This window comes from Lepus europaeus, chromosome 4 (assembly GCF_033115175.1).
Source record: "Lepus europaeus isolate LE1 chromosome 4, mLepTim1.pri, whole genome shotgun sequence".
In the NCBI taxonomy this organism is placed as follows: Eukaryota; Metazoa; Chordata; class Mammalia; order Lagomorpha; family Leporidae; genus Lepus; species Lepus europaeus.
In genome coordinates, this window is record NC_084830.1 from 49,980,284 (window position 1) to 50,006,837 (window position 26,554).

Consider the following 26,554-nt stretch of genomic DNA (forward strand, 5'->3'; position numbering starts at 1 on the left):
CAGTTAGTACAAATTGCAGCATTTGGTTGACCCAACCTGAGCCTCAAACCAGTTTCTCTGTTCTTCACTTCCCACTGACTGTTCATCCACACAGATCCTTTGATTGGGGAAACTAAGAAGTGGACCTCTTAGGCAGTTCAGAGAGTCAAAAATTCACTACGCGTCCACTGTCCCTCATGACAGAAATAAACCCTGGACACAGGGGTTCTTTATTGGCACTGAGCTGGGTGACATGGGTAAAGTGAAATTTTCTTTTACCTTCTTCAATGCATCTATTTTCAGATTTGTTTTATTCTCTAACAGGGTGCTGAGACCTTTCTGCTGGACTCCCAGGACCTCACAAAAGGCCTCTTCTCTGTTAGTGGTTGTCAGACTGATGTTTCTATTCTTTTGACATCTCACATCCACATGGTCCCTTCATATTTTTTAAAATTCCCATAGCTCTGCTCAAAAACATTACAACTTGTTCACTTGGATCTTTCAGAAAATCAAAGGAAGGCCTCTTGAAAAATATTTATTGTGAACTTTTCATATGGAAAGATTCAAAACATTTATATCGGGACAACAAACATTGTGAAGGAAGTGTTTCCTCTGCCTGTGGGGGAGTCTAACTTGCTTCTTGGAGAAGTGACATGCTTTTCCCTCCTTCAGAGTAAAGTGTGGGTTGATGCTTACAGCAATTTCATTAAAAGATCAAAAAGATCCTACTGATCAGCCTTTCTCAAAGTGTGGTCCAGGTACTGCTGGAGGTCTGCAAAGTTAAAACTAAACTTACTACAATACAAAGATACTATTTTCCTTTTTCACTCCATGTCTCATGAGTCTATGGTGGAATTTTCCGAAGGCTACATAGCATGCAATGATATTTTAAAAGAAAACAAGTTAATACATAGTGAACCAATATTTTCCAAATTACCAACATAGGATGCTATAAAATAATTTATGGGACTAAATAAAGCACTCAAAGCACAAAAGGGGCCAAAGAGTTATGATACAAGAAGTACATTGATATGATTTATGTTATATATTACAAGTAATCTTTAAATAATCACTTGTTTAGTTTTGGTATAGTACCAAAGAAAGATAACAACAATTTTATAAAAATTTATAAAATTTATAAAATACTTGTGACTTTTTCAATGTTTGTGTAAGACAAAATTTTGCTTACATGCTGCAACTAAGGAACAAGAAAACAGATGAAATGTGAACACAGATATAGGATTCCAATTGTTTTCTATTGAGTCAGACAGTAATGATACTAAAAGAACAAAAAAAGTCCCTCAGTATTAATGTGGTTTTGTTGTCTTGCTCAGAAAAATGTGGCCAATTAATTTAACATGTAGTGGACTCATTATTAATTTAAGATAGCTTAATAATGAAATGTTTAAAGAAGTTAACAATAATTATCAATAGATTTATACACATAGGAAAAATCTCATTGGTGCCCAACAATAATTTTTGACAATGTAAGGAATTCTTGAAACCTAAAGAGTTTGAGAATTGCTGCTATAGCTCATGCTTTTGTGCCCCAAAGAAATATGGAATGAATATATAAAAAGGTAGAAGACTAAGTTGACATTTTTCTTATGAAAAATAAGTGTAGAACCCATGAACACATGCTAAAAATTGAGTTGTAAAGTATGGTCTCATTTGCATACTCGTAGGTCTTTCTTATTCATCACAGGTTTTTTTCTCATAAAATTGTATGAGTACGGTCACACGTCCCTGGGTTTATTCTCTTTGTGGATACTTGTGTATTCAGGGAACATAATGGAAATTAAGTTTTGGACCACCTTTTAATGTACTGCCTTAGATAGGACTTGGCTAAGTAATAATAGTTAACTATCTTCCTGACTCAAGCATGCATGTTTCTAATTTTACCCTCAAAAATCATAATTCAAATCAACCTCTGCTTTTCTTAACATTTCATTCAGTCAAACATTCATGGATCCAAGCTCTGTGTTAAACACAGGGATCACATTGTGATTTATTCACCCAAAGTTGGAGAGACATTTCCTTTTACCAACAAAGTAACAGGAAATCCATGCCATGAAGACTTAGATGATCTTTAGCTACACCTGCCAAAACAAGTATGTGTTAGTGTACATAGAAATTATTGTTAAAGTTTTAGCATATTTTATATATTTACTCAAGTATTTCTTTGTAAGCACAATTAACAACCTTAATCTCAGGTACAGAGTCCAACAAGCAAAGTCCTGAGAGAACAATACATGGTCATTCATAAATAATTACTGGTGGAAATGGACTCTTGGCTTTCATGGATGGGAAGATCATTGCTGGCTCTGGAGTGTGCATTCCCTGTAATTTCCTGGCTTCAGTTGTATACTCTAAAATCAGATTTCCCAACAGGGAAGCTGTCTCAGCCTGTGTGGGGGTCAAGAAAAGCCTTTCTATGAAGAGAGCGTGCTCCATATGTTTAAGTGTTATACTCAACATCTTGTCTTGTGATGCTCACATTATTTCCTATGTTAGTCTTTTCCACACTGATTACAGTTTACCAGTTATTCATACCCAGTAGTTTTTCATGTTTGCATTATTCCCTCTGTGATTATGTTTTCTCTTCATTTCCAGATGTTCTTCTTTTTGGTGTTTTCTGTTGGTTTTCATTTTTATGAACTTTCATTTCATTGTAGCAGATATTTTAGGGACATCCAAAGTGAAGTGATTGCATTCTGAGAAGAATGTGCAAGATGATTCATTAAGGTACAGTAAGAAGATGTCAGTGCTATTATTCAGATTTAGTTTTGCTTCATCCCTAAAAATTCACTTAAAATATGTATTTAATGGTCACAGTATACTTGTTCAGAAGTGCATTCATATATTTATAAGTAAATGTCAACTTATTCTGGATGTGTGCCAGCGCTCATTTTTTTTTTAAAGATATATTCATTCATTTGAAAGGCAGAGTTACAGAGAGGCAGAGAGAGAGAGAGAGAAAGAGAGAGAGAGGAAGAGAGAGAGGTCTTCCATCCGCTGGCTCACTCCCCAGATGGTCACAACTGCCGGAGCCATGCCTATCTGAAGCCAGGAGCCAGGAGCATCTTCTGGGTCTCCCTTGTGGGTGCAGGGGCCCAAGGAATTGAGCCAATTTCCACGGCTTTCTCAGGCCACAGCAGTGAGCTGGATCAGAACTGGAGCAGCTGGCACTCACAACACCACAGTGCCAGCCCAAATAACTTACTTTCAATATTGTATATGATCAAACATATTTTTTATCATTGATTATAATTCATATGTATCTTTAAAATTTTTTTAACTTTTATTTAATGAACATAAATTTCCAAAGTACAGCTTATGGGTTACAATGGCTTCCCCCCTCCCATAACTTCTCTCCCACCCGCAACCCTCCCCTTTCCCGCTCCCTCTCCCCTTCCATTCACATCAAGATTCATTTTCAATTCTCTTTAAATACAGAAGATCAGTTTAGTATATATTAAGTAAAGATTTCAACAGTTTGCCCCCACATAGCAACACAAAGTGAAAAAATACTGTTTGAGTACTAGTTATAGCATTAAATAACAGTGTACAGCACATTAAAGACAGAGATCCTACATGATATTTTTAAAAAATTAATTAATTTTCTATGCAATTTCCAATTTAACACCAGGGTTTGTTTTTTTTTTTTTCATTTCCAATTATCTTTATATACAGAAGATCGATTCAGTATATACAGATTTGAAAGACAGTGAGAGACATAAAGAGAGAGAAAGAGAGAGAGAAAGAGGGAGGGAGAGATGGAGAGAGAGAGAGAGAGAGAGAGAGAGAGAGAGTGAGAGTTTCTATCCACTAGTTTACTCTCCAAATGCTTACAACTCTTGGGGTTGGGTTGGAGCTGGAAACTCAATCCACGTCTCCCATATGTATGGCAGGGACTCAGCTGTTTGAGCCATCACCTTCTATCTTCTAGGAAGCTGGATTCAGGAGCTGGAAGCTGGAGATAGTCATTAAACCCAGGTATTTCAATAAAGGTTACAGGTGTCTTAATGGTATCTCTTCTTCCAGGCCAAATACCCACCCTTCATGTGGTTTCCCAAATCTCCATTCAGTTTCTTGGAATCCTCACACAAACTTCATTTTTATGCTTCTTCAAATCTGAAAATCTCGATTAGCTAAATAAATTTTTTAAACATCTAACATTTATATCATGTTTTATTCAATCCATTTGCAAAGTCTGCTGCATTCTTTTTTTGTTATTGTTAAAGATTTATTTATCTATTTGAAAGGTAGAGTTACAGAGAGGCAGAGGCAGAGAGAGGTGTTCCATCTGATGGTTCTCTCCCCAGATGTCCACAACAGCCAGAGCTGGACCTATCTGAACCTAAGAGTTTCCTCCAGGTCTACTAAGTGCCATCTTCTACTGCTTTCCCAGCAGAAAGCCAGATCAGAAGTGTAGCAGCCGGGTCTTGAAACAGTGCCCATGTGGGATGCTGGTGCTGCAGGCAGGGCTTTACCCACTACACCACAGCGCTGGCCCCTGCTGCATTCTTAATGTTCAAAATAGGTGATACATATTTAGCATTAATGTTGGTAAGATGAACTTAAAAATATTAAGTAATGCAATAACCAGAATTGCCCACATTGTTATAAGTGGTCACTGTGTGCTACCTGTGTCACTGCTGCTAGTGTTTTATTGATGTGATTTTTGTGGTCTCCAATGATACTCATCCTTTGGCTCTATAAATTACATAGAAATGGCTAAGTACTCCTCTCCATCTGAGGTAGAAATAACTAGTCACATACCTAGTGCCATGTTTCTTGAGAGTTCTGATAATTTTCATGCCAGTGGCAACAAGTGACCTGAAATCTATGTTTTTCTGAAGTGGATAGCAATCTCCAGTATCATTGGATGTATAGATGCAGTTTTTACTAACAAACTTATGATATCAAAGTGTTCATGAATCATAGCCCTAATTTATTATAAATGAAATGGTAGTGTGAAACACAATGTCAAAGAAGATATAATTCCAATTCCTGGTTTAAGTTCTGTAAACTTATTAAAAATTACATCGCTACTTAGTACAAGGCTCAACTTCTCTGTTCCTGATAGACCACATTTTGACTAGGATGTAGAACACAGTGTTTGAATATTACTTGTATAATATATTTAATTGTTCATAGTTTATTTGTTAATTGACTGAATTGCTCAGTTCTTGATTTTTTATTTCTTCCACATTGTTGCAAGGTTTAGCTAACATTATAACACAGCCTCTTAAACTCCATAATCGGATCGGTCTTGACAATATTTTTGAGGAGATGAATGAGGCAAATCATAATCACCAATTTTTCCATTATAAAATAGACTCAGAATAGTTGGTCTATTTTTATCTGTAAGTGAATACTGCTTATTCCAAGGGAATTGGTTAAATCTGAGAATGTAGATTTCATCAACTTCACTATCTTTTGTCTCTACAGCTTGGAAGACAATGCTGGAGTGGGACAAAGATGTGCCCATTCTTCCCTCCAAAAGGTGCTGACAATATCTTTAGTCCTGAATGCACAATATGTGTTTGCTATTTATTATACATCAGACCTCATGTGATAGGAATTTTACAATACCAAGCTCTATTATACTATTAAGTACTAATAATTATACCATTGCTATGGAATAAAGTTGTTTTTAATGGACTCCCAGTTTTTTTAAATAAATTTACTGCAACTTCAACATAGTAAGTGCAGTTTCATTTCTTTTTATAGTTAAAAAAATACAAAGGTATGTCCCTGAGCTCACATTTCAAAAATTTCAAATGAGTCTTTGTCTGATTTTTATTGCATTGTGAACATTACAACGATTTTGGTTTCAATATGTAAACTGTAGCCTGCTTTATGCATAAAATAATGTAGCTTAGTCTCCAAATACATTGCCCACCCATGCATGATAATTAATTTTTTATTGAACAAAGGCCTAAAATATAAAGCATTAGTTGATTATGTGTAACCAAATGATGTTAGATGTCCAAGGGCAATTATGATAAAATATTAAAGCAATTTCATATCAAGGAAAAGATAAAAATATACATCCACATACTTTTTATTCAGTTACTTTAATTTTTTCATACATTAAAAATGTATATAAGAGCTGCCAACTCAATTGCTTCAAATAGGAAGCTAGTTTATTTTTGAGAAACTCCAAGTTTGCTGAAGTGCATTTGAGACACTAGCAGTCACACGAAGTCGCTACCATTAAGCCTGCTGTAAGTGAAGGCAAGCTCATGATCTTTTCTTTAATAATAAATTTAGAATCCTTATTAGAAAATGTGCCACAGTGTAGCACTCAGAGATAAACTATGTTGCAGTAGTCTCTTGAAAAGAGATAGAAATAAGTCGCTTAATAAAGTCTAAATCATTCCTTAGGTTAGCTAATAGAAGCACCCGTGGTTATAAAATTAATCAGTCCCTGCTATTACGGCAAATTGGTGAAGATTGTATTGACACATCTTCATCTGCATGTCTCATCAGAGGTGTCCGTGCCATTTAGCTATGAAACCCTGGAGGCTTCCTCTGCACAGAATCTTATAACACTTCAATTAAGGGACACCAAGCTGCCAACCAGACAGCGGCGCATTTATTTCTTGATGACTCCTTAAGTTGTGCCACAGGCCTATCATTAAGAGAATATTTTTCACAGCAGGTTGCAAAGATCCTCGTGCCATTAAAAGGAATTGAAAAAGCATCAATTTGTTGTTTCCACCTAACACAGATATTTTTCATTGCTGGAACAGCCATTAAAAACAATCTGTTTTATTGCATTCTGAAAAGATCACATGAAGTACACATAATGATTTATTTTAAGGATGACATTAGGATTAAAACCACTGTGAAAATGTAGTATTTGAAATAAATGTTTAGGAAAACAAAGTCTCAAATATGCTTTTCTTTCTACACCAAATTATTAGTAGACATTTATTGATACCCTGAATCAGAGTTTGAAAATGCCCCCAAAGAATGGCTTTTAGAAGATGAAGAAGAGACTCTCTGGAAACGCCTGTCTCAGAAGAATGGTGTATTTTAAAATTTTAAGTGGAAATTCCTTGAAAATTAGTAAACCAGAACAGAATTCTTTAAAAACATAATGAATTAAATGCTTCTTTGCAGCAATTGTATGAGGATTTTATTTTGGTATGAGGTGGTGGGTGGTAGTTAGTGCCAATGCTGCATTATATTGTCTTACAGTGCTGTTTCTCAGTCACCAGAGTGAGAGAAAAACACTCTGTTCTGGTTATTTACTTATGGTAAGGCAGCTGCTGACTATGGGTGCCTATTGGTCATTGCAGTAGACTTAGTGACATTTTAAAACTTGTCTTTTCAGTACCTGAGCTGGGCACTATTTGGCAGTAACTTAAAACAAGGGGAGATTTCTGTCAAGGGAGCTTCTTAATGCCATTCCCTATACAATTTTAGATGCTTTTTCCTAATTCTTTGGCAACATATTCAAAGGAAAAAATTAAACAGAATTCACATATCCTAGTAATCCCATATTCAGTTCATCTCCTAAACAACAACAACAAAACAATCTCCTAGAGGAGGACTTTATTTTGCTTTTTGTTTTGAAATGTTGATAACACCCTAGTGATACCAAGTTTGGGGTTTCCCATAATAGAGCAGGCCTTGTTGATGTAGTTGATTCAGTGATTAAAATACTGCTTGGGACACTTACATCCTATATCACATAGTCCTGGATCTCCTTGCAATTCTAGTTTCCTGCTAATGCACACTCTTGGAGGCAGTGGGTGATGGCTCAAATACTTGAGTCCCTGTCACCCACATGGGAGACCCGGATTGAATTTCCAGCTCCTAGTTTCAGCCTGGGCTGTCCTTGGCTGTTTTGGTGCAATTGGGGAGTAAACAAGTCTTCAAATAAATAATAATAATAATAATAAAGACTAGCCTTGTTGAAACTTACCAGGATCTCAACATGAAAAGGAGATTATATAATATGACTCATAGGGGACTCTGTGGTGTGCCATTGACATTACCCTCCCCTCCACACACACACCCTTTCAGGACTCGGCATTAATTCCCGCAAAGTGCAGGAGTGTTGGAAGCTGATGCATTCAGTTGAGTCCCATTCTAGGGGTTGTTCTGAGCAGCCATTAGCCTCTATGACCAAGGTCACTTCTCTAGGCAACCCATGATGAGCTATGGGGACAGGCCTATAATAGGCCCTGCCCCCTTGCACCAGAAGGGGACAACTCAGAAAGACCATCTTGGCTCTTGAGCTATCCCTGTGGGAGTATATCACATTACAAATCTTCTCTCTACTCAACCCTACTCCTTTCACTCAACCACAGTGGTCAAAATAAACTTCCTATGTGCAAAATTTTCATCTTAAATGGTGCTACTAACTTAATGAATGGGAATTGATAAGTTCATCCAAGTAGGTTAAGCATATAGCAGCAAATATTAGATAACTGTGGAGGGATGGGGGTGCCTATTTAAAAACAGACAACCCTGCATAGATTTGGAATGCCTAAGACATTCAACATTCAGTTTTGCTGTACTCTATCTCATGAATTCTCTTCTCCATTCTCACTGATATGATCTTTATACTTTTTTCTGTCTCCAGTTTTTTGTCGGTTTGTTTTTCCAATTCCAATTTAATACTTCTCCTCATGGCTACCAGGAATATCTTTTTATAACTCAGATTTGATTTTGTAACTGCCCTGTTTAAAAACTTCTGATGCTTACTCATTGTTATAGGAAAAAACTTGGAATTACCCTTGAAACCTTCATCCTGGCATTTGTCACTTTGCTGCCTGTACCACTGTCCTCTGGCAATTCCAACCCTAGTAGCTAAACAAATTGTTTCATTATTTTTTTTTAACATATGCCTCTCTTTGACTCAACGTGAGTTTTTGAACCTGCTATCCCTTATGGCTTTTTTTTTAATCCCTTTATTTTATTGATAAACTTCTATTGTACCTTCAAAAGACCTCTCCAAAAATCATCTTTGTGATATTTTCAATTCTCCTTGATTCTCCCCAAAATAGTAGTTCCATATTTTATTTTCCACAAAGGTTATTTTAGAATTATTTTCATATTTCTCTATATCTCCATTAAGATGTGAATTTTCTGAAGGATAACAGCATTCTATTTAATTTTCGCTCCATGATCCAGTTTTGACCACACTAAATACTTAAATAAATGAATAAATTATGATGTCCTAATTCTGATTTCCCCAAAAGAAGAGCCTAAATCAAGCTCTAGGGTGCAGGTAGTTAATAAGAGAAGTGAATTTGAGAAGCAAGCATGGGCAATAAGACAACAAAGAGAGGAATGGATATTGATATTTCATCACTGAGGATGGTGGGGTTAGAACCTCTGGTGACTTTATTTTTTATAGAAAATTTTTATTTAATAAATATAAATTTCAAAAGTACAACTTTTGCATTATAGCGGTTCTTCCCCTATAACCACCCTCCCATCCACAAACCATGCCATCTCTACTCCCTCTCCCATCCCATTCACCATTAAGATTCATTTTTAATTATCTTTACATACAGAAGATCAACTCTATACTGAGTAAACATTTAATAAACACTTTGCACCCACCCACACACACGAAGTATAAAGTAATGTTTGAAGATTGGTTTTACCGTTAATTCTCATAGTCCAACACATTAAGGACAGAGGTCTTAAATGGGGAATAAGTGCACAATGATTCCTGTTATTGATTTAACAATTGACACTCTTATCTTTGACATCAGTAATCACCTGAGGCTCTTGTCATGAGCCATAGTCAAAGTGGAAGTTCTCTCTTTCCTTCAGAGAAAGGTACCTCCTTCTTTGATGGGCCCTTTTGTTCACCTGGATCTCACTCACAGAGATCTTTCATTTATGTCATTTTCTGCCACAGTGTCTTGGTTTTCCATGCCTGAGAAACTCTCATGGGCTTTTTAGCCAGATCCAAATGCCTTAAGGGCTGATTCTGAGGTCTCTGGCAACTTTATAAAGGCAATTAAGAAAATGTCTCCAAATTGTCCCCAGAAGATATGGGCATTTATCCACTGACTCTATCACCCATTGTTTGATAGAGGCCCCAGTGGTAATAACTCCCCATCATTTGTAGACTAAACCAGCACCAGGACTGGGTGAGACTCTTGTCTTGGGGAATAGACTTGAAGGAAAAATCTGAGTCAGGAGATTGACAGTGTGCATAAAACTGTCCACCATAGTTATTGCTGAGATCACAGGTATGCTTAGCAGGTATGACCAGGGGCACAGAAGCAATGCAACAAGGATCAGGAAACTAAAGATCTAGAATTATTAATTTTATATGAGCAGTATTGACTCTAACCAGATACTCAGATTTTAAATGTAAAACATAACTAAATATATTTTCTGTGTACCTATATACATAATGAAGCTTATTTAATGACATGGACTTAGTACCTAGTTCTTTCCTTGATTTTACCACTCTTTTTTTGTTGTTGTTGTTGGTGGTGGTGGTATTTTCTCCTCTTCTATGAATAATGAAGGATGGATTTGGAAATTTAAGGTCTCTGAGTAAGAGTTTATTCACAGTATTATTTTCCTCCTCCTCATTAATGTATTCACCCCTTAAATACTTTTTTAACATCCACAATGTGCCAGTTACCACTGTACTAAAGGGTATGAATATAATGGAGAATACACAATTTTAAAAAATAGAAAAAAGCAAGATTCAAACTAACAAAGATTAACCATAAATTCTTCATATGATGGATCTGGTAAAAGAGAGTGAACAAAAAGCTATACAAACCCATGTAATTTAAAAAATTTGCAAATGCCAGAAGTGAGAAGTACATTTTGCAATTTTCCGAAGAGTATTTAGGTTGGTGCTTTACAAAGGCCCCATGGCAATACCAATAAACTAAGACCTGAAGGATTATCTGAAATTGGCCACAGAAGAATTGGGGAGGTGTGGAAAACTCTATGGATAAATATTATTAGGTGGAGAGGGAAACATGGCATGGTTTAAATACAGTGATGGTTCTTAAAGCAAGGTGAAAGAGGGGAAGAGTCAGTACAAAGTAAGCATGGAGAAGGCAGCAGGAAAAGAAACGTGGGGAAACAGAGGCCCTGGTGGGAAGTAATGCAGAGCCATTGAAAGGGTTCAAGCTGATATACAAGCACTTCTAGATTTCTCTTACTGTTGTGTACGCATTGGGTGAGCATGGGAGAGCAAGAAGGGTTAGCAGTTGGGAACACAATCCTCTTGAAAGATATGGATTTCATAAAGCAGCAATTCATGTACCAGGCTTATTAGTACCTTCAGAACTGATAGAATGTGGCCACATTCCCTTTTGTTTATTGCTACTTCTTTACTTTTCTTCCTTCCATACTTCAACTGTTTTTCCCTTAAACATAATAACTTACTCTTAGCATCTCTTAAGCAAGTTTCTTTATGAGAATTAGGCATTGCATGTTATTTGCCGGTGTGACCCACCACATATCATCTGTCATGTTCCTTGGTGATTTTTGCTGTTGAGAAAGGCAAATGGAGATACTGAGCCATTCTGTTGACCATTTATGAGGCAAGAGGGAGGAGTCACAGTATTCATGATATTGTTAGAGGTCAAATATCAGGAGTTAAAAATTATTGGCAAAAGAAATTTTGTGTATAAAGAAGGAGATCAAGGATGTTGGGTAAATTCACCATGCTTTGTGAAAGATTTCTAAATATCAGCAGCAGGCCAGGTAGCAACATATTCCATTCTAATAAAGTATAATATAATTCTTTCGTGATGGAAAAGAAAACATATGAAGAAATACAGATAACAAATATGAGATTAATATTAGTATATTAAAGTGGAATGTCTACATATATGTACATGTAATATGAATTTTAGTTTTTACAAGGAATTATAATGATAATAAATTAGACATATTTGAAAAACTTCAAACAAAAATTGATACTAATAAGTTTTTTGTGAGGGGGAAAATAGCACAGAGCCAAAGAAAATCCTACACAAAATATATATAGGAATCAACATCCTGATTTTTCATAGACAAATAAAAGAGTAGTTTTACTTTTGGATATTACTTCTGAGTTTATTAGTAATAATAATATCCCCTTTACTTGCATTTGTTACTTTCAACTTTATTGAAATACATTAAGATGAGTATCCTAGAGAATGTATTTGATTCATGATTCATTTTTTATTTGAAAGAATGAGTGAGTGAGTGAGGTGAGGGCAGTGGGGGGGAGAGAGAGAGAGAGAGAGAGAGAGAGAGAAAGAGAGGTCTTTCATCTGCTGGTTCACTACGCAAATGGCCACAAAGGCCAGACTAAAGCCAGAGCTTCTTCTCAGTCTCCCACATGGGTGCAGGGCCCAACAACTTGGGCCAACCCCCTCTGCTTTCCCAAGCTATCAGCAGGGAGCTGGATCAAACATGGAATAACAGGGAATTGAACCAGTGGCTTAAACTGCTACACCACAATGCTGGCTCTGAGATTGTATTTTGATGATCTTGATGAGGGTATACCTGTGAAACTATCACTATATCAAGGTTATATATGAGGAGGTCTTCCAAAGCTTCTTAGAAAATGTGAATTGTGAGAAAACTATGCATGAGTTTCATTTTTTTTGCACCAAAATATATATTTTACATTCTATTTTCCATAAAAGTTTTGGTGCTCCCTTGTACAATTGCATCACTCACCCCTAAATTTACCTAGGCCTCCTCTATGAATGTTTCTTCCCACTCTCCCAAGCTCAGGAAGCACTAATGTGCTTTTTGTTGTTATACATTAGTGTGCATTTCCCAGAATCTTGTATAAATGGAACCATACAGCATGATTCTCATTTTTTTGTAGTCAACATAATTATCTTGAGATTCATCATGTTGTTGCATGTATCATTAAATTCTATTTTATTGCTGAGTAGTAGTACAATGCATTAATATATCACAAATTGTTCATCAGTTCACCCACTAATGGACATTTGGGTTGTTTCCATATTTTATCTATTACCAACAAAGCTGCTCTGAATGTGAACAGGTCTTAGTATAGATATATTCTTTTATTTCTCATGGGTAAATACTTAGTAGTGGAAAGACCAGGTAATATGGTGGCTGTATAAGTAACTTTTGAAATGGTTACTGAAGTGACTGTATTATTTTATATTCCTGCCAGTAATTGTACATAAAAAATTACATAGGCTGGCCTTTTCTAAATACTTAACAACAACAAATAATACTTGGAAAGCTAAGTATTATTTTCTCTATTATAAAGAAAGAAACAGAAGCTTATCAATGTCAGATAAACTACTTGTGATCACAGAGCAAATGAGTGAAAATTTGGAACTCAAACATGGGTCTGACAGTGCAAGAATACTCTTTCAGAATTCCTGGGAAAAGTTTTTATACTTGGAAGACTAACTTGTTTTTTAATAGATGTTATTATCATCCACTGTGTTAGTAGCTTCTATCTGAGTTAGATAAATGGATAGAGTATGGAATTATTTTAGTCCAAATGACAGCTCATTGGCCATACAAGGTCAAAGTGTAGCTTTATATGGTTGACTGGAATTCAAACTTGTGACCTGCCAACAATTGGAAAAGAGATATATAAGACTCTCGGTTAACCAATAGTCTTCTTAATTTAAGAGAACAGCTTCAATTCAGTTGAAGTGCTACTTAAATCAGCAACCATAGCATTGCTTTCATTGGTTTAATGGCTTTTTCTTTTTTATTGTTGATTTTGTTTCAAGGAACAAATAAAGACGCAAGAACTGGAAGGTTAAAAAAAAAAAAAACCCAAAACATACAAGACCAGCTGGGGAAGAAAAAGAAGAGGATGAAGCACCTGGAGGAGATTAATGGACAGAAGTGCTTTCTCTTTGTTTCCATTTTTAATAAGACAAACACATTATATAAAATTTAAAATGTGAGAACTCTACATGGATGTATGAAAAGCAGTCTATAAGAGGCTCTTGTGGTTTTTGATGCTGTTATTGGCACTGTTTCTTATAACTACTAACTGGCACTTTGATTTCTATAAAGATTACTCCCAATGCAAGGCTCTACGGTAACTCAAGATTGAGAAAAGACAATGATAAAATAACTGCTTCTGCCTTGGGGACATAACAGTTTAGCACTGAAATTAAAGCAAAGAGAAGGCTCTAATTCTTTTCTTTTTAGAGAAGAGTCAGGTGTAACAACGGTCTCTATTTAGAAGGAGTTAGTGAATAATGGTCCAAAAAGTCAACAGTAGAATCACTATTTCTTAAAGTCTTTCATTTCTCTCCATCTGTAATGCCTTTAACTGAAACATTCTTACAAGAAAATTTAAGAGACAAAAATATATGACACAGAGTTAAGTTTAATTTTCAGGTGAAAAATAAAAATTCTATAGCATATGAATAACCTGTGTAGTATTTGGGATATACACAGACTACAGAATTATTTGCTTACCTGTTAGTCAAAGTTAATTGTGTGTCCTGTATTTTTATCTGGCAACCCATGATCAGCAGACTTCCTGTCCTTTCACTCTGATCTCCTTCATTGCAGTCTTAGTATAGTATAACATCAAAATTTGCAGATGTACAACACCTAAATTTAGCAAGAGCCATTGAGGATGCAAAAATTTGAGTGAGTTTTTTCAAACATTCCAATACAGGTAACTACAGTGTCATTTGTTCATCCAAGCACATAATTAATAGTTGAGGGTAACTGCAGTAAATGCTAAAAAAGTCATTTTGTAAACAATCAACAGACTCCTTTGTGATAAATATGTTGAAGCAATACAAGAGATGGATAATATTCAACATAATAAAGTATCTAATAGTTCATAACTAATAGTATTCTTGACTTCTTCCCATGTGTCAACTGGGGTGCTATCTTCTTATCCTCATAATAATAAAACACAAAAACTTGTAAGGCAGGAATAATTATTATCCTTCCAATTCTAAATCTACAAGTGAGGAAACTGAAGAACAGTTTATCCAAAAGCACATGGCTAGTAATATTTGGAGTCATGCAGTTCAATTGCAGAGCCCATATTCTAAAGCACTATACTATACCATCATTCTCCATAGCAACCGGAATAAATGTGCGTGGTTTAGGAATAATGAAAATAAAAGATATCCAGAACTTCTATTAAAAAGTGTTAGATATATAGCTCATGTTTTTGAAGAAGTTTATAGCTTATTAATTTCCCCAAATTAATAAATATTAATAAATAGAATAAAATTTCAACTCTGATTTGAAGTTAGAAAAAATTTATTATAAACTTAATCTGAAAGGATGCATTAGAACACAATAAAATTATTTGAGTAAAGGAGAATAAATAGAGGGATAGTTGCTCTACAAAACAGGATAGGGAAAGTAAATATAAAGAAATATTTTTCCAAAATTAATCTTTACATTCAGTACAATTTTAATAAAATTCAAATAGAATTGTGTACATGTATATAACTTTCTAGGGGTTAAGAGCTAGCTTATCCTTTTGAAAAATCACAACTAGGGACTGGCACTGTGGCACAGGGGGTTGAAGACCCTTCCTGCAGTGTGGGCATCCCATATGGGTGCCAGTTCGAAATTTGGCTGCTCCTCTTCCAATCCAGCTCCCTGCTAATGAGCCTGAGAAAGCAGAAGATGGTCCAACTTTTTGGACCCCTACACCCACATAGGAGACCCAAAGGAAGCTCCTCGCTCCTGACTTCATATCAGCTCTGCTCCAGCAGTTCTGCCCATTCTGGGAGTGAACGAGTGGATGGAAGATCTCGCTCTATGTCTCTCCCTCTCTCTGCAATTCTTTCAATAGGTAAAATAAATCTAAAAAAAAAATCATAACTAGCCACTATTATATCATCAGTACCTTAGTAACGTCACCTAAACTCTGTGATAAAATTCATAATTGTTTCATAAATATAATAATTGTTTTACATTTTATTTATTTATTTATTTTTATTTTTGACAGGCAGAGTGGACAGGGAGAGAGAGACAGAGAGAAAGGTCTTCCTTTTGCCGTTGGTTCACCCTCCAATGGCCGCCGTGGCCGGCATGCTGCAGCCGGCGCACCGCGCTGATCTGAAGCCAGGAGCCAGGCGCTTCTCCTGGTCTCCCATGGGGTGCAGGGCCCAAGCACTTGGGCCATCCTCCACTGCCTTCCCGGGCCACAGCAGAAAGCTGGCCTGGAAGAGGGGCAACCGGGATAGAATCTGGCGCCCCGACCGGGACTCGAACCTGGTGTGCCGGCGCCACAAGGTGGAAGATAGCTTGTTGAGCCACGGCGCTGGCCATTTTACATTTTTAGGATGCAAATAAGACCCTGCATTGCAATTAGGAGGAATAAACCAACAGTTTATCCTTCTTGTAATTTATTCATTGAAGAAAAAAGGCTTATGACAGTTTTTCACAGTGTGGACATTGCTAATTTTATCCTATGGTGTAGATTAACATCTTTTACCCTCTACATTTCCTGTAGATTGATAGTGTATATGGAGACTTAGTAAGATTCAGGTACAATTTCTTCTTTCTTTGTTTTCTTTTTTCTCTTTTCCTCTCCATTCCGTTTCTTGCTTGCATTCTTTCCTTCTTTCCTTCTTTCCCTCCTTCTTCCTTCCTTCCCTCCCTCCCTTCTTCCTTCCTTACATCTATGGTCTCTCTTCTAGCAAGGCTACTTCCTATGTGCTATTCTATTCAGAATGCCATAATGTCTCTTTGCTTCACCCTTTGAAATACTAGCAGCAATTGGTGATTAGTGATCATGTCTAGATACATTAACATATTACAGATTGCAAAACAGTGATACTCTAATGCTGTAATCATAATTATTCTCCATAATTAGCTAGAATGCTTATATAAGAAGAAAAATGTCTTTACTATTTAATTATCTGTCATATAGTTTTTATAGAAAAAGCATAATATATGCTTGATTACTTTGGCTAATATAAATTTGATAAATAATAACAAGTTGGAAAACTCAGACTCTACTCTTGGATGTGAAGACTCAAAGTTTAGTAATTAATGCATTCTGGTGTTGGTAGTAATGCATATAGACAAAGTGATGAAATGGAGTAGAAGTCTTACAATAAATATTTAGCATACCTTCAAATTTTTTATTGAATTAATTCATAACCAGATAAGGAATAAAAACATTAGCAGCAAACCAGAAGCTTTCCAATTGTTTCTTGTTAGTCACTACATCATTTATACTTTATATGTAATTGGAATCATATGTTAGGTCCTCTTCAACATTTAACTTTTACCCAATATTATATTTGTCATTTTTGTGTTGATACATGTAACTATAGATTATTTTTCTTCTTATTTTTTGTATAATATTCCATTTTGTTAAGCACATTTGTGAGCACTGATTGTAGGGCAGATAACAAAGGAGAGTCCCTGGTTTCTTGGAGTTTACATTCTTGTAATATAATTCATAAAAATATAATTCATAAAATATGTATATATATATATATAATAAAGTGCCATGCATTTTTGAATTTTGTTGTTCTTGAACAAATGATGTCTGGACAATTTATTATCCTTTTGGAAAACATGAAAGTAAATTCTATTCCATACACAAAAATTTAATTCCCAGAAATTTAAAGATTTAAGTGTGTAAGGGAAAGATTAGAAAGTTTTACAAAAGACACTTGTTAAATATGAACATTTGTTAAACCAATCACTTTTCTGGGTATTAGGGATACATCAATGTAAATAACATACAGATACACTGTTCTTATGAAACACACATAGAATCTACCAAGAAAGACAAATAAATTACAAAGTGTGTTAGAAAATTGTAAGTGCTTCACTCTGGCCTCAGAATCAGCCCTTAAGGCATTTGGATCCGGCTGAAAAGCCCATGAGAGTATTTCAGGCATGGAAAGCCAAGACACTCTGTCAAAAAAAAAAAAATGACCTAAATGAAAGATCTCCACGAGTGAGGTGAATTCCCAGTGGAAAGAACGGGGCCATCAAAGAAGGAGGTACCTTTCTCTGAAGGGAGGAGAGAACTTCCACTTTGACTATGACCTTGTCTAAATATGATCAGAGTTGGTGAACTCAAAAGGCCTCCATAACCTTGGCAACTCATGACAAGAGCCTAGGGTGATTACTGATACCATAAACAAGAGTGTCAATTTGTTAAGTTTACAACAGGAGTCACTGTGCACTTACTCCTCATGTAGGATCTCTGTCCTTAATGTGCAGTACATTGTGATTTAATGCTATAACTAGTACTCAAACAGTATTTTTCACTTTGTGTTTCTATGTGGGTGCAAATTGTTGAAATCTTTACTTAATATATACTAAACTGATCTTCTGTATTTAAAATGAATTGAAAATGAACCTTGATGTGAATGGAAGGGGAGAGGGAGCGGGAAAGGGGAGGATTGAGTGTGGGAGGGAAGTTATGGGGGAGAAAGCCATTGTAATCCATAAGCTGTACTTTGGAAATTTATATGCATTAAATAAAAGTTAAAAAAATCTTGTTGAGGAGAATAAAAAATAAGAGAACATCAAAAAAAAAAAAAAGAAAATTGTAAGTGCTTCAGAGACAAAGGCAGTAGGGATGGAGGAGGAAACAGCAGATAGTGACAGGGATAGGATTGTAATGGGAGGTGGCTTTGGGTCAGAGAAAACAGGAGGAAATTCTTTGTAACCTTAGAGCATGGAAGAATTCTTAAATATGACTTTTTAAAACAGATTTATTTATTTATTTGAAAGTCAGAGTTACTCAGAGGGAGGATAGGCAGAGAGAGAGAGAGAGAGAGAGGTTGAGAGAGAGAGAGGGAAAGTTCTTCCATCTGCTGGTTCACTCCCCAATTGGCCACAAAGGCCGGAGCTGTGTTGATCCGAAGCCAGGAGCTTCTTCCAGGTCTCACAAATGGGTGTAGGGGCCCAAGGACTTGGGCCATCCTCCACTGCTTTCCCAGACCAAAGCAGAGAGCTGGATTAGAAGTGGAGCAGCCAGGACTTGGACTGGCGCCCAGATGGGATACAGGCACTGCAGGTGGCGGTTTCAACCACTATGCCACAGTGCCAGCCCCTTAAATATGACTTAAAAAACATAAGCCTCAAGTGAAATTCTCAATTAATTTGCTACATGAGAGCAAAGCATTTGTCCATCAAAAAATGCCAGAAATAAGGTGAAAAGAGAGAAGATATTTTTCAGTCCACAAACCATCTAGGATTTGTATTCAGAATATACAAAGAACTTAAACAAGTAGGTATATAAATATGCAATAGGAAAATAGAAGACTGAGAATATGAACATGTAACTCACAGAAGAGGAAATCCAAATGATGGCTGAATCTATGGAAAAATCGCTCTATATCAAGGAAACTGAGTGTAATCCTCAATGATTTTTCTACTTACCTATGTGTGCATGTAAGTATTATGTATCTACTATCTATCTATCTATCTTTCTATCTATCTATCTATCTATCTATCTAATGAAGGTAGTTAAGATTCAAAAAGAAGAATTTCATTCAGACACTTTATCTTAATAAATGGTCACTGAGATCAGAGATGTCCCACTAATATAAATTTGCCTGACTTCTTTTCCCTTTGTTGTCAGCATCATGGCATGTGCTCTTGGGTTGCACTGGAGATAAGAATCACAGGTGTAGTGGGTAATTGAGTCCTGGCTCCACTTGTCCTTTACAGCAATGTATAATGTTAACCCCTTAACTTCCTTTAATTAATGTTAACTCCTTAACTTCTGCAGATAATGTCAACCTCTTTCTCTAAGTGTTGGGGTCCTTAAATATGAAAAAGAAAAAGATGTTAATTAAGAATGAAAGGAGTTTGAAATGTATCCAGCCCAGTGGAGGCCTAATTACTTACAGAGAAAATTCTTTTTATGGGTTATGCAGGACCTTTGTTCCCATTTTCCATCTTGATGCTCAATATCTATTTCTTTTTTTTTTTTTTTTTGACAGGCAGAGTTAGACAGTGAGAGAGAGAGACAGAGAGAAAGGTCTTCCTTCCGTTGGTTCACCCCCGAAATGGCTGCTACGGCCGGTGTGCTACGCTGATCCGAAGCCAGGAGCCAGGTGCTTCCTCCTGGTCTCCCATGCGGGTGCAGGGCCCAAGCACTCAGGCCATCCTTCACTGCCTTCCCAGGCCACAGCAGAGAGCTGGACTGGAAGAGGAGCAACTGGGACAGAATCCGGTGCCCCAACCTGGACTAGAACCTGGGGTGCCTGCGCCACAGGTGGAGGATTAGCCAAGTGAGCCTAGGCGCCAACCTCAGTATCTATTTCAATTCAATGGGTATTAAAGTCTAATCAGGACTGATGTAATTCAGATTACTAAAAAAATGTTGCTCAATAAAACTGATGTGGTCCTAGGCCTGTCCTATTAACTTTAATAAAGAAAATCTGATCTCATTCCAAAGTCTGCATTCCAAATTCAATAAATTATGTGTTCTCCAGAAAAATAGAAGAGAACATTGTAACTAAACTTTGGTTCCCTCTATTTTAATTATTCTACAAATCTTATTGAGCACCTAAGTTGTCAGGCACTGGTATAGGCACTTGGGTTGTAGCTATGTATAAATAATAAACCTCTAAGTTTCAGAGAGCTTATATTGAGGTGGGACAAAGTTGATAGTAACACAAAAAAATAGCATATCTATTGTTCTTAGGGCAAATTTTTGGAAAGGATATGAGGCTAGAGTGATGAAGAAATGCTATTTTAGGGAGATGCTAAGGAAAGGCTTTTGAATAAGAATGAATATGAGTGCAGAATTGATGGAAGCGAAGGGAACAAGCCATGAAGTTATCAAAAATGAACGCTATTGGTCAACAATGTAATTGAAATAGATTAGCATTATGTCAGTTCAAATCTAAAAATATGAAGGGCAGGATGCTAGCATATGAAAAAAATATGTCTTAAATATTCACACTCTGACAAAGAATATTCTTCTCTGAAGTACAAAGAAAATGATGTAGCCTTTTAAATTCTGCAGACTTTTCAGTTACTTGAGTGATCAGCTCTGTAAGCTGTGGATCACAGAAACATTTAATTTTGAGATTTAATATAGATATTTTATACTTATAAAAATTGTCTATGAAAAAATGAAATACTTTTAAGCTAGGAATATTTGTGACTCATTCATTTTTACCTAAAGTAATTCTTTGTATTCTCTGTAGGTGCAGAAATTAAGTCCTTTTCTTCTTATCATTTTTCCCCTGTCATTTCTTCCTCAAGTCAAGATACTAAGATCCAAATGATGTTGGCAAGAAACACCTGGACACTCATAAGAACTCTCTAACAGATGGAATAGGTGTATATGAACTTTCTTTGGGACAAATAAAATATAAGTAGTAATTTGTGAATTAGTTGTCACCATTTTCCAGATGGCCCAATCAGTCTTTCCAATGACTACGCTTTCTCAAAACTTCATCATCAGGCCCATCCAGGCCGGAACTGAAACCATAACTCCATGCATTGATAGCTGCCTTTATGTCCATATCTAGACACCTAAAAATATAGCTCACTCATGGACAACTCTTTCTGAGTTTTTAAAATACAATGGATGGGCCAGCGCTGAGGCTCAATAGGCTAATCCTCTGCCTGCGGTGCCAGCACACCGGATTCTAGTCCTGGTTGGGGCGCCAGATTCTGTCCCCGTTGCTCCTCTTCCAGGCCAGCTCTCTGCTGTGGCCCAGGAGTGCAGTGGAGGATGGCCCAAGTGCTTGGGCCCTGCACCCGCATGGGAGACCAGGAGAAGCACCTGGCTCCTGGCTTCAGATCATTGCAGTACGCAGGCCTCAGTGGCCATTGAGGGGTGAACCAACAGAAAAGGAAGACCTTTCTCTCTGTCTCTCTCTCTCACTGTCTAACTCTGCCTGTCAAAAAAACAAAAACAAAAACAAAAACAAAAAAACAATGGATGTAGTAATGCCAAGCAATACTCATCCCATTAAGTCTTTCCTAGTTGTATGATGTAGGCAAATAAGGAGCAGGGATTCCAAAGTAATTATTTCTGCTTAAAAATATGATTAAAAATAAGGCATAGAAGGACTTTTAGAGACATCCTGATCACAAATTTAGACTTGTAAAATAACCATGGAGTTACTGGGGAAATAAAAAAATGGAGTTACTGGGGAAATAAAAATGTGATTAGCCATTTGAAGATTCATTTGTTTATTTACTCATCCATTATTCATTCAAAGTATTTCTTGACCATTCACTATACATCTGACTTTATGACAGGATTTGGAATAAAACAGTTTCAGAATATAATCACTGTCCTTGAAGAACTAGTAGGTCACACACTTCTATAAATTGCTACAATTTGGTTTGATGAGTGCTTTATTAAAAGATTTATACAGCTAATTTAGGAGTGTGTGGAGAAAGGCTCCCAACTCACTCTGATGGGGGAGAAGAGAGGGTCAAGGCAATGCTCCTGAAAACATTTTTTCTTTAAATTTGAATAAAAATTAGCAAATTACAGCCTCAAGACCAGAATAGTTCCTCTCTGTGAAAAATACATTGATTAAGAATTTCCCATTATTTGCACTTGCTTATATGCCTTTCCTTTAACTGTGTCATCTGCTATATCAAAACAATTGGGGTCATCAACTTTTCAGGCCATTCCCAGAAATGCTCACCTCCTCCTCCCCTCTCGTGGCCAGTGGTTTTTCCAGGAATAAATGACGACATGGTCTCAGCTACTTAACAATATATGAAACTGTTGGGCCATTCCTGGAAATACTACACTCAGGGGTTAAATGATCAGAAGCTAAAACTGGCAAAGATTTCACTTATTCTGCTTGGACCCTCGAAAATTATCTTTCAAAGCAGAAACATTAATCTCTGTAGGGAACTTTACTAGACTTCTGCAGTAAAGAAATGTTTCTACTGGTTTATATGGTGAGCTGATTTCTGCAGTGATTTCCTTCTAAAGAGTAGATGAGCATCAATAAAGGCTCATTCACGCTGAACTTTCAGTAATCGACTCGGAAGGAACTTTAATGTAATTTGTTTTTACATAATGTAGGCTCATAAAATGAGTCATTTTTTCTTACCCAATTCATAGTTGGAAGATTTATCATTAAGAGGTTTTATTCAAGGCCAGAACCTTTAAAAAAATCTGAACTTATTTTTCTGATTCTAGCAAAATCCTCCTGCTAAAGAACTGAAGTGCTTCAAACACCCTAGTAATGGTACAGTAAATTACATTTTCTCATTTGGAACATTGTAATAGATTTCTCTACAGAGTGATTTATCATGCAACAATTAGGAACCCAAGGGAATTAGATGACCATTTTAAATTTTATCAGCTTGTTTCAATAAACTGTTAATGTGACCCTAATGTTTGGGAAGCACTTTAATATAATCAGATTTTGGTTGTTCAATCTACTGACATTAATGGCTACCTCATTAATCATAGCATTCTTGCTGAGACCTTGGAGGCTGAGTTAAGTTCAGTGGACCAATTCCTACAATAATAAAAACAGGCAATTTTCGACAGGGAAATATTCTCACTTTAACTACAAAATCTGTTGTGTTATTTCTCAGGCATTGACAGGGGTAACTGGAATCTCGAAATACAAAATAACAATTAAAAAACCCCTTAGACTTGATTCCCAAATTGGTCAGTTAAGTCAAGATCTCCTATAATCATTACCTGGAATGATTTTCTAGTATTTAAAAGCAGTGTGCTATACAGCAAGACCCAAAGTAAGCACGGTAACAAATATATAATAAATGTCTGCCTTCTAAGCCTGGGTAGCATCTCATGATTTGCACAAATTCTGCAGAGCTGAAACATGCCTTCAACTTTTAAAAGCCTGTAGTCAATTTCTCAGTTGTCTTTCAGGAGGAATATGGGAAATAAGGTACTATAGGGAGATTTGTAAGATTTCAGGAAATTGTGGGTAAATGCAGAGGTTTATTTTAGTACTTCTGATTTTTTTTTTCATTTGATAACAGGCATTCTCACAGTCTCTTAAATGTCTATAGAACTAAAAGAAACAAGATGTATTGTCTTTATCACTATATCACTATAAGTTTCCTGCTTGGGTTACTGCTATAAAATCCTTGTAGGACTGGAGAAAAGGATATTGTACCATCTGTTTCTAAAGTTATGGTTTTATTTTATTAATTTTCTTGTTAAACTTAATAGAATATGATCCTATTGGAAACAGGGTTTACAAAGCCATACAGTTAGCTGGAAACAGAAAAATCAGATGTTTTTGTTAGGCTAAAATGCTCTGTGCTTTAAAAAAGATTTCATTTTGGTTTTGAGGAAATCTCATCATTAAGTGTGTGGTTTGTACTCTGGGTTTTATATTGTCCTCAAAGATTAAACTTTGGAAAATACAGCCTTAAAAAATAAAATACCCAAAATTCATTAAAATTGAACCAAACATATCCTCTATAAGCAGATTTTTAAAAACACTTATGACTGAATGATCAGACATAGTGTTTTTAGTTCTTAACTTTTTATTTACTTTAAATACATTATTCTGAATACAGATTGTAGGGTAGAGATGGTTAAGTGGAATGCAAGCCCTCTGAAATTATCCTAGTTCAATAAGCCTTTGTAAAGGATTGTGAATTTCATTGTGCAGAACAGAGGCAGTTCATCCACCATTCACCAAGTACTGTTGAGTACATTCTTTTTTTATAGGTGCTGTGTCTCCTAGACTTTGTATTCTGAACATGACATGCTGAGTTACACACATGTCCTATGCAAATAATAATACTTTCAGAGTCAGAAAGAAATTTCATGCCTTTTACCTGGCAATCAGTAGACACTCTGTTTGTTAAGTGGATAAATATATCCATAGAATCATAAATTTTACAAACTTTGGAAATATAGCCAGAAGTCCTTTAGTTGAAGTCTCCTTATGTTGGGATAGATAATTTATAGGGAGTCTTCTGTGAAAGCCAAGATCAAGGTGGTTTTTCAGATTAGTTAAAAGGCATGGGTGTATGTAGGCATTGGTATAGTGGATAAAATGCTACTTAGGCTACCCAAATCCCTTCTCAGGATTCCTAGGTTTGAGTCCTGCCTCTTCGTTCAAGCTTCCTGCTAAGGCAGTCTTTGAAAGGCAGTAGTGATGGCTCAAGTAGGTGGGTCCTTGCCACCATTTTGGGAGGCCTAGTTTGCTCCTAGCTTTACTCTGACCCAGTCCCAGCTACGGGGTCATTTGGGAAGTGACCTAGTAGATGTGAGATCTCGCTCTCCCATTTTTCTCTTTCTTTTAAATACATACTTTTGGGACGGCACCATGGCTCACTTGGCTAATCCTCTGCCTGTGGCGCCGGCACCCCGGGTTCTAGTCCCGGTTTGGGTGCCGGGTACTAGTCCTGGTTGCTCCTCTTCTAGTCCAGCTCTATGCTGTGGCCTTGGGCCCTGCCCCCTCATGGGAGACCGGGAGGAAGCACCCGGCTCCTGACGTCGGATTGGCACAGCGCCGGCCATAGCGGCCATTAGGGGAGTGAACCAACGGAAGGAAGACCTTTCTCTCTGTCTCTCTCTCACTGCCTATAACTCTCTCTCTGTCTCTCTCTCACTGTCTAACTCTGCTTGGCAAAAAAACAAAACAAAACAAAACAAACAAAAAACATACTTTTTTATATTTCAAAAAGGTATATATGGATTTATTGTTTGCTAAGTTAGAATTTTAATAGTTCTTAAAAGGTTTTTCCTACCTGGAAAATATGGTCCATGCAACCCATGGGTCAGATCTCCTGCTGTAGCAAGGAAAAGAGGCAAACAGACCTAGCTGTGGGTGACACCCTGCCATCCCATGACCAGTGTTTGTCCAGGGTCCCACTGCTCCCAGACTCCTCCCAGCTAGGGAACTGTTCAGGTGTTAACAGGAAAGAGGACTCCTCTGAAGCTCCGTCCAGGCTTGGAGACTCTATTGATTTGATCAAAACATTCCTAGGACGGTGCTCTAACCTGATGCTCTTTCAGTCCAAGCTTCCTACCTTCTTTCTGAGATTTCAGGCTTGCACTGTGGTTTGAATCCTCTTTTGGCTGCTCTGACTTTCTCCCTTTTATCCTTCACATATGTATCTCTCACTGGATTTCTTTAACATCAAATCCTACCTTGGCCTCAACTTTTCAGAAGATACGAACAATGAAAATTTGTATGATTTTCTTTGCAAGCTCTTTTAAAATATATGGTAGGAAAATTTAATCTTATTTTGTTTGAAAGAGTCCTGACTACTATAGAAAATCACAATCAGAACTGTTGCTCTCCCAATATGTAGGAAAAGATACAATTCACCTTATACGTTTTAATGCCATCAGTTTTTTAAGATATTTATTTGAAAGGCAGAATGATAGAGAAAGGGAGCAAAAGAGAGAAAGACACACATAGACACACATAGACAGACACACAGAGGTCTTCATTCTGGTGGTTCATTCCCCATGTTTGCAACAGCTAGGACTTAGCCAGGCTGAAGTCAAGAACCAGGATCCCCACCACGTAGTTTGTACCACATGTGGTACAAACGCGAGTGCTTGGGCCATCATTTTCTGCCTTCTAGGTATATTATCAGGAGGGTGGGTAATGGCTGAGACTTGAACCAGGCACTAAATCCGCTATGCCAAAATGCCCACCTTTCCACC

General features: G+C 36.7%; 1 long non-coding RNA gene across 3 annotated transcripts in view; it reads right to left on the reverse strand.

Annotated features, from left to right (window-relative positions):
* Positions 1-505: 505 nt before the first annotated feature.
* LOC133758337 (uncharacterized) overlaps positions 506-26,554 on the reverse strand; it is a 68,605-nt gene continuing 42,556 nt past the window's right edge. The window contains exons 3-5 of one of the 3 annotated variants that reach the window (XR_009865788.1): positions 14,416-14,553; positions 3,832-3,952; positions 506-2,693 (exon numbers count right to left, since the gene is read on the reverse strand). This is a non-coding gene — a long non-coding RNA (uncharacterized LOC133758337). Of the gene's footprint in view, positions 2,694-3,574; positions 3,953-14,415; positions 14,554-26,554 lie in introns of those variants that run through there. The other 2 variants (XR_009865789.1, XR_009865787.1) reach the window with 2 other exon arrangements.